The 13,501-nt window shown below is 38.2% G+C and overlaps 1 protein-coding gene across 1 annotated transcript in view; it reads left to right on the forward strand.

Moving 5' to 3' along the window:
• The first annotated feature begins 1,804 nt into the window (after window positions 1-1,804).
• The window catches only part of Rap1 (RAS oncogene family member Rap1), a 24,054-nt gene continuing 12,357 nt past the window's right edge, over window positions 1,805-13,501 (forward strand). The window contains exon 1 of the mRNA XM_018448670.1: window positions 1,805-2,727. The gene's annotated coding sequence lies outside the window, so the exon portion shown is untranslated. The remainder of the gene's footprint in view (window positions 2,728-13,501) is intronic.

Below are 13,501 nucleotides of genomic sequence, written 5' to 3' on the forward strand. Positions count from 1 at the left end.
TATTCAATCGCTCGATAAGCATGCCTAGCCGCTTTGCCGTCTTGAACTCGCCCATTAATCCAACCCAAGTTGGCGCAAACCTGGCCGGGTCGAAAACGCTATAAGTGCTTATTGGACTACAGACGACTAGCAGACGACTAAATCGAAATGGCGGTCGAAATAGCCAATAGGAAGATTATCGGCATTTCGGCTCAGATCAAAAGAATGCGCTACTTTAGGTTTGTTCGCGTCGCATGCTCCAACATTTTCCAATATGCTCCTATCATAGCTCCTACTCACTCCAACGTGCTTGATAGTCAAGCCTTATCTCGGATCTACAATAGGGTTTTAAGCCTTAAGTCATAAGAAATGGACGAATCATAGTCGATTGTTCTCCTCGAATTCGATTGTAATTGGTCAGTTTCTTACGGCTTAAGTCTTAAAACATATATTGTAGATCCGGACTTAAGGCTGCAGCACAGAGTCTGTGCTCCCCACTTTAAGCCATAAGAAATGGACGAATCATAGTCGATTGTTCTCCTCGAATTCGATTGTAATTGATCAGTTTCTTAAGCCTTAAGCCGTAAGAAATTGACCAATTGCAGTCAAATTCGAGGGGAATAATCGACTGTGATTTGTCCATTTCTTATGGCTTAAGACTTAAAATCCTATTGTAGATCCGGGTCAATTTCTAACGGCTTAAGACTTGAAACACCTATTGTAGATCCGGACTTAAAAAACTCACTCATCATAAGCGCGTTCTGAATACGGGCCATTAACAACAATTTTTGTAGACTTCTAGCAATAATAGCAATGCGAACAGACCTATGAGGTCTGTTCGCGTTACTTGAAATCTCCAAAAATTTTTGAACTTAAAATGAGATAGATATAATATATTTGGATGTGTAAAAGAGAGAAAGCGAAGATGCTGAGTGCAAAAAATGCATGCAACGCGAACATACCTATTGATATTTTGCCCATTTCATCGGTGTTAATGGCTCAGGGGGTCGATTCTGTATCTTCAAACAAGGTGAAAATGACAAAAGTGAAGGCCATCACACGTACAAAAATTTTAGTCGGAATCGTAAGGTCGCAAATCGACCAATCACAATCAAAATTAAGATCTCGCGTTTTTAAACGCTCGACTGTAATTGGCCGATTTGCTTACGGCCTTACGATTCCGACTAAAATTTTTGTACGTGTGATGGCCTTGAGCAAATTTACTAGGTGTTGACCAATGAAATTATCAGTATTCTAGTAAATTTGTTCGCTTTTGTAATTTTTACCTCGTTTACTTTCTAGCAAGGACACAGTCAGACACTGTGTAACACAGTGAGTCGTTTTATCCTTGTTGTTTGCCAACGTTAAACAAGGATGAAACGATTCACTGTGTTACACAGTAGGTCTGTTCGCGTTGCATGAAATCCCCAAATATTTTTGCACTTAAAATGAGATAGATATATATTTGGCCTTGAAAAGAGAGAAAGCGAAGATGCCGAGTGCCAAAAGTGCAAGCAACGCGAACAGACCTATTGTCTGACTGAAGCTGCGGTCCACTTGACGCTACGAACGCTTCGAAGCATTCTTTGATTAGTCAATTCGTAAAATTCTTTGTTCTGATTGGTCGCTCAAACGCTTCGAAGCGTTTGTAGCGTCAAGTGGACCTCAGCCTGTGTCCTTGCTGGAAAGCAAGGCTCGTTTCAAGATACAGAATCGATCCCTAGTACGTCTAGTGATTTTTTCCTAGAATGTGTCGGTAAGGCAGAATGGCGGTCGTTCGCCCGATCGGCTGCGCCGACGACAATGGCGGCGATGCGTGTTCACGGATAGAGGGCAACGGCGGCGGTGCGGCGGCAAACGGCGGAGAGGCATCGCCCTAGATAACGGTAGAATCGCGCAGTGCTGTCGCGTTGCTTCTCGCGTGAGTGTGAAAATCTAGGAGGCGGGGAGGCATACAGGAAGGGCAGGCGGCGGCAGGAGAGAAAGAGAGAAAAAGAAAGAGAGAGAGTGAGAGAGGCGCGTCCGTTCGTGTAATCAGCGTCGTCGTCGCCTTCTTCAAGGCTCGCTTTGCCCTCGTGAATCGCGGAACGAGTCGTGTGTGCCTCTGCGGATCGATCGGTACGCACAGTGCCGATATATCAGGCGTGCCGTGTGTGCGAGGAATCTCTCGAGACGTAGACGAGAGAACCCGGTAAACCGCATTCGTCATAACGTGCGACGCGAATTCCGACCTTTCGTCAGCCAATGCGGAATCAGTCGGGCTAGTTGGTTGGCCAGCGGCAAGAACCGTTCAACAGTGAGAAGCGGACAACGCACAGCGGTTTCGTCGTGTCCTCGGCTCTACCCATGGACTCGTGACAGGGTGGAGACGGAGAAGCCGAGCCGAATAAAAAGAAATAGAGGAAGAACGCGCGGGTCGGCCAGGTAGCCCTGATAATCGCCGAGTTCTCGTCAGTCGTGGCGACGAGGAAGAGACGGACGAGCGGCGCGCGTGAGACGGGGACAACGAGGGACGCGAGGAGGAAAGTGAGAATATACAGGCTTGCCTCTGCTTTGCGTGTGTACGTGTATGCGCGCTTGAGAGCCGCTGAGCCGACTTGCGCGAGCGACAGAGACGGACAATAAGAAAAAGAGAGAGAGAGAGAGAGCGGGAACGAGAGAACGGCGGAGAGAATTATCGAGTGAATCCCGGGAGATACTGTGTTCTGCGAAGAGCGGAGAGCGTGGGGCATTCAGGAGGTACGAGAGGTAAGGACTCGGCACGAGACGGAGCGCGGCTCCTCTAAAAAAAGAATCTTTCCCTCCCTCCTCCCTCTCTCCTTCCCCCCCTTTCGAGAAGGCGCCGTGCATCGTGCCGTGGCGTGGCATGCCGAACCGAGACCGGAAATCGTTCACGGCGTCGTCGGCGACCGCCCGCGCCTTCGCGTACGCGCCGGGAATCGGAAGGCGACCACACGGTTCGGTTCGTGACGATCGGTAATGGGTGCTTTCCGTTTGGTGACACAAGGGTCGTTTTTACCTTCGTCACTCCCCGAATGTCAGAAGGATAGAATGATGTTTATGTCGATCCGTGTCAATAAATGGAAAGCGGCCAACGAATTCTCCTCCTCCCCTTCCCCTTTCCCGGAAAAATTGTCAGGCCTGTTCCTCTCGGTTGAACCCGCATAGGTCGTCTTTGAGGGAAGAAGGGAAAAGATGAATCATGCCAAGTCGAGTCAGAAAGAACAGACTTGCGCTCCGAGACGGTTCGAGATCGGTAAGCGCGAGTCTGCGGCACCGGCGGGATCGTTGGTTGCCTCGAGTGTCACGCTTTTCTCGCTCGGTGCGAGCCGCGTCTCGGGGAGGAAATCCCTCGGAGGGAAACGGGCGTTGTTTCTTTCTCTCGTTACCTCCTCGTGATTTTCCCAAGCGAGCGAGACAACGCGTGCGAGCGAAATCGCCCGGCTCGCTCTCCTCGTTTCCACACCGGGCAACTAGCGTTTTCTCTTACGATCACGGCCCGCCCGAGCCGCTCGCGATATACGCGACAACAGGAGTTTTGCGCGGACCCGTGGTTTTCATCGAGGATTCGGGGAGAAACGTCATACGGAGAAACATCACGCCGGGCGATTTAGACCGATCCTTCGTCTTTCTCTCTCTCTCCCTCCTCTGTTTTCGTCCCTCCCGTTTTTCGCACGTGGATAGACGAGGAGACGCGGTTGCACTGTAATTGGTTACTAACGAGCACATCTGTAGGAATATCTTGCAGGGTTTCCTGCATGACTAATGCGACGAAGAAATAAATCGCTTGGAGGTAGATCGTCGGGGACAAAGGCGAGGTTCTTTTCGGCCGTAGTTTCTTGCACTCCCTTTCTTTCTCTCTCGGCGTTTAAAATAAAATAGACGCGTGCCTCTCACGGAATATCTGACTAAGGGAGGAGGAGGAAACGAGAGTGACTGTACGAAAATACAGGAAAATATGAGAGAAAAGTAAAAAAATTAAGTCCGATTAATTCAGTCTTCTTTGTCTACATTTTTTTCTCATTTATCTTTGTTTCCGTTTACAGAGGAAACGGGTCTGATTGTACCATAATAATTGAAATGTTGATAGATTCAATCATAAAGATATAGTTGAATCTATCAAACATTCTAATTGAAGTAATCAGAAATTCAGTTACGATAACTAGAATTCTGACTAGTATGATCGGAATGCGTTTTGTTTGTACTTCTTGTTGGTACAACCACGCTGGAAACAGAGCAGTTGCGTTAACTGCAACTTTGATTGAAAATAGGCAAACAGAACTTTCTGGTTTGTCCATTTTTCAACCGGAAATTTTTCTCGATGTGTAATATATATTTTCTTTCTATGACTGAAAAAGAGCCTGGTTGCATTAATTGGAATTAATTGGTTGAAAATAAATTAGAAATTGTCTGGTTGAATTTATTTTAATTTTAATTGAAAATAACTAAAATAATCAGAATTCTGATTGATCAGAATTTCTAATTCGTTCAGTTTTAATCAGAAATTTTTCTCAGTGCAGAAAAAATCAAATAAACTCAAGCTGAAATTACCTTTTTATAATCTACCAATTGTTAAGCTCAATTGAAAAATTTGTCTATCAGGATTCTGTCGGGAGCATAAAAACGATCCCTGCATCCGTTTAATGCATCAACTTGAAGTTATAGGGTCTTTTAAATCTGAGCGTTGACACGAATCTCGTCAATTTAAGCCCGTAACGCGGTGACGGGAGAAAAGAATAGGGATTAATCATTTTAATATCGAAGAGAATGGGGGAGAGAGTCATACGCGAGGGAAGCAACGCACTAGAGAGAGAGGGGGTGTATTCCCATCGCGAATCGCGGATCATGTAAAACTGGAGCTTAGGAATAAAATTGAAAAAAATCACTCTTCGACGCGCAGAGCTTTGGAATTTTAAAGCTGGACAGCCTTGATCCACTCTCTCTACGCTGTATTTTTTTTATAGAAGACAATTTTGGTGATTGATCTATGGCCTTTTCAACAAAGATCACGGAGAACCGCATGGCGTGTTCTAATCTGTAGTCGACTCACGTGAGTCATCGGCGTCGCACAGGAAGTGGCTTCTGGAAAGAAAGAATGTCGACATAATGCTGATCGGGTATTCTTATTGTACGTGAGAGATTCTGTTTAGACATCGACCGAAAGGAGAAATATTTTTTGTTTATAATCTTTCTGCAACAAAAGATGTGGACAAAAGACGATTATTTATGAACACTACGAACAATCGAATGCCGTTTGTGTAATATATATTTTCTTTCTGTGACAAAAAATTAAATAAAGATGGCTCCGCCAATGATTTACGACCAATTTTACGTACATTCGCTAAATATTGATCTACATTCATATGGATAATTAAACATATTTTGTGTGTAATATTTGTTAATGTTGACACATTGGCTATATTATCTGGAGCTGCCTTTAGTTACCTCTTGATGCCCGTTTCTATACCACATTGAAAAAAATATTTCGTTGAAAATGTACAAACCAGAAAATTCTGATTATATCAATCAGAATACCAGTTATCTCAATTAAAATTTTAGTAGATTTAACCAGAAAATTCTAGTAGAGATAAACGGAATTCTAATTGATTTAATTAAAATCTTCTAGTTTATTCATTTTCAATTAAACATTTTTCTCAGTACAATGTAGTTTAATTTTAATCTCGGTTTAATTAACTCTTCACCTTTTCTAATTCTAAGAATTAGAAAAAGATGAAGAGTTAGTTGATTAGAGATTAAAGTTGACCCTTATCATACAAGGTCACTAGTGACCGAGCGATTCCTGTTCGTGCAAGTTTCTTTAAGTTTTTCGATAATTATAAATTATACTATATCTTATTATTTTCCAAAATGAAGTTTCAATATTTATTCTGGAAGGTTGAAGGTATGTTGGTGAATTTTAAGAAATTTTTTTGAACCATTCTGAGGCGTGTTCCGATTCCCATCTGGGTGCTCCTTAGGTGTCATGTCATCCTTGTTTAACAAACGTTAAACAAGGATGACATGACACCCGGGGAGCACCCAGGTAGGAATCCGAACGTGCCTCTGAATAGGAAAAAACGGACGGATTCTAATGACTCATGTTTGGACAATTGTACTTTGTAAGGAAGATTAATCTATATTGGTAGAAATGAGCATGAGAAAAATTTCTGGTTAAAAATGAATAAATCAGAAGATTTTGATCATAGATCAAAGAATTCTGGTTATCTATATTCTAGATTTATAATAGATTCATCCAGAAAATTTTGATTTGTCCATTTACAACCAGAATTCCAATTAATGCCATACTCTTTTTCCAATGTATCACCTGCCAATTGTTAATATTTCTCATATTTGAAACATTTGTTTGTTAGGATTTTTGTTGGTCATAAAAATAACCTTTTTATATAAATTCGTATTTATATAAAATTTCTTATTGATTTCACAAACCGAAGGAATATCCGTCTCAAAATTTGCACGTCACGACCGATATTTTTCCCGATAACGAGTAAAAATTTACGATGGGAAAACGCGAATTCAATTCAAATGCGGCCGTATAAGTATGCTTCGAATTAATATAATGCCTCGTGAGATTTGCTGTGCAATTCGTGAGCACGTTTCGTCGATTTTACTCTTGTTCGTATTTGCTCACGAGCATTGCATTATTTGTTACTTGTTGAACCGTAAATAACATTAGATAGCACGTTAAACGCTGCGGCGTGGTGTTAATACATGTTGCATTAAACGCAACCGATGCACTTAAGAAGTTACCGTCGCAGTACATAATAACATAAGGTTAAGCCACTTTGAATGTTTCGAAATATTGTCGTAGACCCCCGAAGATAAAACGAAAGCTTTTACGGCGCAAAATTGCAAGGAAGTGCAATAATAATTTTCACGGGGTGGCTGATGTGCTAATCGACACGTGTATATCAACGTGACGTTAGAGAAAAACCAGACATATAGTTAGCGCCTACGATATCATCTCGTATCGCATAAAAACGATAAAAAATTTTATTTAAGCGATAACTCGTCAACACGGACCATTCAACCTTGAAAAATGAAATAAGAAATCTTACTCTACGTTGTTTGATCGATGGTTACGAACGATTATAAAGATTGATGTTCGTATTTACGCGGTTTTATTCTTGTAATAGAGTTTCGTGTTTTATATATAAGTATATTTATATTGCTTGTTTCCAAGATGCCTAGAAATATTACACGAACACGCTTTTTTGTTATACAAATGAATATAGATTTAGGTAATTTATAATACGTAATATAATTTCCATTAATTTTATTTTTCTAGAATCTTGCCAACAAAAATAGATAAGTAACAAGTAATAATAGTAAAATAATAATAGTAATGATTGATACGCCTTGTCACCGTGTCCAGTAATTTTGTGCACGGAAAGATTTTGCCGAATTATCTAAACATTTAGGTAAATATAGACATGAAGATAATTTTATTCAACCGTCATCAAAATAATTATATAGGACGCTCAAACTGGTTAGAATATCAAAACTTCTTGCAGCATTGCTTATCATGTTTAAGTTTCTTGTATTAATTGTTAGCGTAATTATTTTGATGACGATCCAACATTGTTAAATATCAAAGGAGCAATGATAACTCAATCTCTTGAGCTAAATAACATTTTTGTTATTTTTATGTGTGTCGAAATGTAAATCAATCCATTTCTGTGATTAACTTCAAAGTAAACAACGTTTATATTAATGAATATTCTTAATAAATAATAAAATAAATTTAAATCAAGTTCAATATATCATTTTCAGCAGCTAGATAATTTGTTTAACTCTATTTTTTTAGTTAAAATGAGAACGTATTGTGTAGGAGCAGATAGAGGCGAGCTATATAGAAATGACAAATAACTTAAATTGGGTATAATTTGACATTTGAATTTAACAGTAAACAAAATTGTTTTCAGATCTGTGTCTACATAATTTTTAGATACTTCAGAAAAATTGTTTTTTCCGTGTATCTGATTGAATTTATAAAAGAGTTGAAAATTTTTTTAAAATAAGGGACTTGACACTCTTTTTCTTCTTTGCTTGCAAAGCCCCTTCGATCAGCAGCCAGGTCCCCAGCTGCGTCTCCTGGCTCCGCGTCCGCATGTTTCACGCTCTTACAACGCTCGCCATTTCCGCTAATCTCCTGGAAACTCGTTAAGCTTATTCAATTTACCGTAATCGTTCATTCGTTTGTGATAATTTGATTTTCGTCGGGCGAGATTTTACACACGAGTTGATACATTCCAGATCGCCGAAATATTAACGCGGGATTCGCGAGCAAGATGAGAAATAAAAAGATTCCCCTGAAATTTTAAACCTCGTGGAGCGAGGTTTAAAAATATAAATGGCAGAATTGTTCGGAACTTATTGTCAACACCTGCAATCTCTCTCTTGAAAAGCTTCATGCCGAGTTCGTTGCGATGTATCGCATTCCGTAAACATTTCCATTGATAAACGCGAAACCAAGCAAAGCAACTGCAGTCGCGACTGCGTAAATTCGCAGCTACAAATGATCGCGCCTGTTGAATAGCGATTCTGCTGTGAAAACGAGACTCTATTCGACTTTGAACTTGATAACGTCTTACGTCTTACGTTTTCAAAATAGCTCACTCGCGTCGCGTAAATACCAGTGTTTTCGCGCCAATATCGAGCTATTTCGGGTTAAAGTTTTCGTGCTTCTTGCTAACTTGATTACACATTTACACTCTAAAGAAAAAAAACATCGTATACGTACAAGCCTGACTGTCTCATATCCGATTTTGTTAAATTCCATAAATGCGAATCCACGTAAAAACTCAAGAAAATATTAGAATCGTTCGATTAAATAAATATTGGTTTTTATATTCGTAACGTAACATGTTTATTTAATGAAAGGGGTGCACTCTCTCTTTCTCTCCCTCTCTCTCGTCGATAAAATTATTATATCTTAAAAAGAACGCTGGGAGGATGACATTTATAATTTCCATGAAATGTCCAATGTGAACGTTTCACTGCGAAGCTTGATAAGGGCCTCTGAGGCTTACGCACCATAAGGTTCACGAACCCCATGACTCACTGCGTGACATGCAATGATTCGGTTTATGGTTAACTTTTTTTTACCGATGAGGTGTCACGATGTTTTTCGTTATTCGACTTCTCCTTCCATATATTTTTAGCACTTACTGCTAAAATTAATGTAAGCCTTTAATAATAAAAATAATAGCAAATAAATTTATTACTGTACTAAAATAATGATATTGTAATAATAATAGTAAATTTACTACTACTTTAGTGATAAATTAATTATATCCATTATATTCAATTATATCCGAGATTATCCTATATATTGTAGGATAATCAGATATAATAAGATATATAAACTTATATTAATTTTAAAGGTTTGTTATCAAAGGTTAAAAACTATATAATTATAAAGTTTACAATAAATTATTATTATTCTACTATTACTGTTTCACTACTATTATTTTATTCGGCAATAAATCTTTGAAATTAATATAAATCTTTAATAATCCTATGTCAGATATATAGATTGAAAAATTGATAAATTATTTTGTGTTGTTTAACATTAAATAACGTAATAAGATATAAAGATATTATACATTATAATATTACACATTCATTATACTGCAATAAGCTTACAATATTCGCATTATGAAAGCCGGTCAGACCAGCCATTTTAACCATGAAGCGCTTTTTCTCGGCCACGAAACCTGCATTCTCATAAATTTATAATCAAGACTAGCGAATAAAAGTACAATGCAAGCTGCCTATACATTAATTGTTTTATTTCACGATGCGTATATAAAATATAGATAATTAGTTTATTAAATAACTGTCGGCTTGTTCTCATTCAGCGTCAACGTTTACGGTATTAAGCGAACTTTCATATCACGCATTATTATGGCGATGCATAATACATGCCCTATATACAAAGCCGGCCTTAGGAAGGCGAGTGATTTCCTGCATTTGTCCCGCGTAGGCAGTACGTGTGATCCTACTCGTCTGATTAACATATGAATTCTTCAGACACAAAATCAATGTGTCTGGCTCTTCTCGCAGAAGAGTTAATAATATCGCTACGCGATATTATTCTGCCAATATTATTTTTCTCGTAAAATCATTCGAAATGCGAGGATTCATATGAGCTGAAATAGAAATAGACCGATTATTCAAGATTTATTAATGAAGAGAAAGTTTGAGGTATCCACTAAGTATAGATTATTAGGAAAAAAATTGCAAGAAAGAGAGGTCTGAGTTTGATATTCTTACGTTGATAAAAGAGTAATTTGACGCAGAACAACGGTAAACTGCAAAGCGCGGGATTTAATTAGCTCTCATTTACTAATGCGTTAAATAAGTCGGAGATTTATCGAAAATAAAAGTGTGTCCGTGGTAATTAACGCGATAAATTAGTGAAATTGCGAAGGTAATTGGCCGCATTAGTTCGAGCACGCGTCTGTACGCTGCGTTGTACGATAATAATCACGTCTATGTCTATGTACGTTGTGTTCGTAAACCATGCGAGAAAAAGAGGGATGACGATGTTATAATTAAATAAAATTATAAATTCCGGTAGGTATCATTTGAGATTTATCGAGACATCAATCTTACAAATCCTGAATCTCGCGCTTGGAGATTTTAACATCAATCTTACAAATCTTGAATTAATTATCGCGTTGATTCGGGATGCGCTTGACGCAGTTAACGCCGATGTTTGTCTAGCAGACGTAGACCTCGTATGTATCGGTTTCAGACAGTGATGTTACACGTGGTCAAATGGCAACTGACACATTGGACCATCTATTAACTGTCTAATACAATGTCGAGTGCAATGGGAATTTGCATCGTATGTCCTTCCCATGCAGAATCCTTTGTGTCTCTCTCTCTCTCTCTCTCTCTCTCTCTCTCTCTCTCTCTCTCTCTCTCACGTTGGAAAAACGTCGATAGAACTCTTGAATATTTTGCGGTGGTATATTGAATAATCGGGTTAAATAGAATAAAAAGTCCAGAGTTAAATTCAACAGCTGATATTAAATTTTTTTTAAACAAGATTAATAACGTAAATTCTGTTCTTTTTCAGTCTCGACTTCAATTATCGAATTAAGGCTGTTCGAATCCAAAGTAAGAAAAAGTGGGTTAAGATTATCGTTCGATGAGGTCTTTCAATTTTAGCTTTTCGTTCAAAGAATGGCGACCAATGAAAGGAAGAGCTAGTACAATTGGAAAAGATCAATGATATCATGTCACTTTTTTGTCCTCTCAATGGGAGTTTACACTATTTTTAATAAGAGCAAAGATGTTGCCCGTCCTAGATTCTCCATTTATCGAGTATCAGTTAAATAACGAATGTATTATATACGAAAAGGAATGCACGTACAAAAATAATTAGCCGATAGCCAACTGCACGATAAGACAGCCCGCGTGATTATCGCTGCAACTATGATAATGCGTGCTTCAACACTGCATTGTCTTGCCGTACTGTGTAGTTTCGTTTGCGAGAATGCCTGCCATTATCACGATTTATGCCGCGTCAACGACAGAAATAAAACTGAAGCTACTCTCGCGACCGCGTTCCGTATGAACGTCGCTTAACCACCGTTGCGCAACTACGTACATACACGCAATTTGCTTCCTGTTAATCAAATGCGATACATTTTTATATGAGATTAACCCTCGTGGCCTCGGTTTGCTAAGTATATGAAAAACATGCAAGCGAGAAACGAGACTTCTAAATGAGATTCCTTAATTGTTTATTCAATCATGAAATTAAGTTTTCTTATCTTTTATCACACTTGTGAATCGAGACGAGTGCACTGAAAAAAAATTTACTCTAAATCTCAATACATATTTCTTTGAATAATATTGAGTAAATTACTTACAGTAAATAAATATTTACTCAATAAAAAAATGATAGTTTAATTAATGATTTTTTAATTAAATAAATATATATGTTTACGTTTAGTAAATATTTACTTAGAACTATTCAAGCAAATATTTATTAAAATTTAGATTTTTTTTAATGTGCACTAATCAGAATTATTGATGTGCGGTGTTATGGTATAATGGAAATAAGTCATTGTGAGAATATCCTAATATTAATATGAATAACTTTAAAGGAACAACGGCAACGATCGATTTATGCGGATATTATGTATACATATAATATACAGCCTTGACCAGAAGTATAAAGTAATTTATTGCATTTTCTTGGAAAAGGCGGTAATAAAATTCAAAGAAAAATTAATATAATGTTAAAATTGTTATAAAAAGGAATATTTTTTAATAAAACTTTTTTAAATTTATTTTTTGTTAGATATAACGTTTACATCAATTTGTACGCTTTATACTTTTGGCTAAAGCGATATATATGTATATATATATATATATAAATATCTAGCACCGACATATTTGATTACATTTTCCACTTTCTGTTATGAATTTGTCAGTCGCTCTTTGAAAGCCTTTAACAGTAGATGAATTTTGTCTTTTGCAATATGCCGCGTACGTATTCTAATAGTGAATATGCTGATATGGTTTTTGTATACGGTTTCTGCAACGGTAATGCTTTAAAGGCGGTGCGAGAATATGCACGACGATTTCCAAACAGAAGAGTGCCAAACCGAAGAGTGTTTATGTTGACATTTAATAGATTGCGAGAGACTGGATCATTTTCAATTCGACAAGAAAACAACCGATTTCAAGCAGCGTTACGAAGAGATTTGCAGGCAGGGAATCGTATTTTACAACATTTTGACAATCATCCTGAGACCAGCGTTCGGAATGCGTCGGCTGTATTGGGAGTGTCACCACAAACAATTTGGCGAACTGTAAAAGGAGATAATCGCTATCCCTACCACATTCAAAAAGTGCAAAATTTATTACCTCAAGATCATTGGAACAGATTGAACTTTTGTAACTGGTACCTTCAGACATGCCACAATGATATTTTATTTCCATCTAAAATAATGTGGTCAGATGAGGCAACATTTACCAGAGGTGGAATAATTAATCAAAGGAATTATCATATATGGGCTCATCAAAATCCCAGGTCTGTTAGAGAATACAAATTTCAGCAAGAGTTTTCTGTTAATGTCTGGCTTGGAATTTGGAACGACGTTTTAGTGGGACCTTTTTTTCTTAGTTTTTTACTCCTCTACACGCTCCCGAAGTTTTGCCATTTAATTTGGAAACACCCTGTATAGTTATAACTATGTCGGATGTTGCATAAACAACGGAATATTTTTTGCGATATTTTCCTTTTTTTAAACAACTATCGCAAAAAGTTCGTAAAGCTGGGCGGGAGAGATTCACGGACTTTATTGATCACTTCACACTGAGGTAAAATAACCGATAGTTATTTCATGGTGAAAACTGGCAACACAAGGATTTGCTGTATTATTTAACAGAAAATATCGAGTACAAAAAACTGGGGACCGGATCGTTTTTATGGTAGACTGAAGTTTCTTTTGTTAGTTACGTTTTCATTTCGTAAGTC

Source organism: Mycetomoellerius zeteki, unplaced genomic scaffold (genome assembly GCF_001594055.1).
Source record: "Mycetomoellerius zeteki isolate Tzet28-1 unplaced genomic scaffold, Tzet1.0 scaffold223, whole genome shotgun sequence".
Classification (NCBI taxonomy): domain Eukaryota; kingdom Metazoa; phylum Arthropoda; class Insecta; order Hymenoptera; family Formicidae; genus Mycetomoellerius; species Mycetomoellerius zeteki.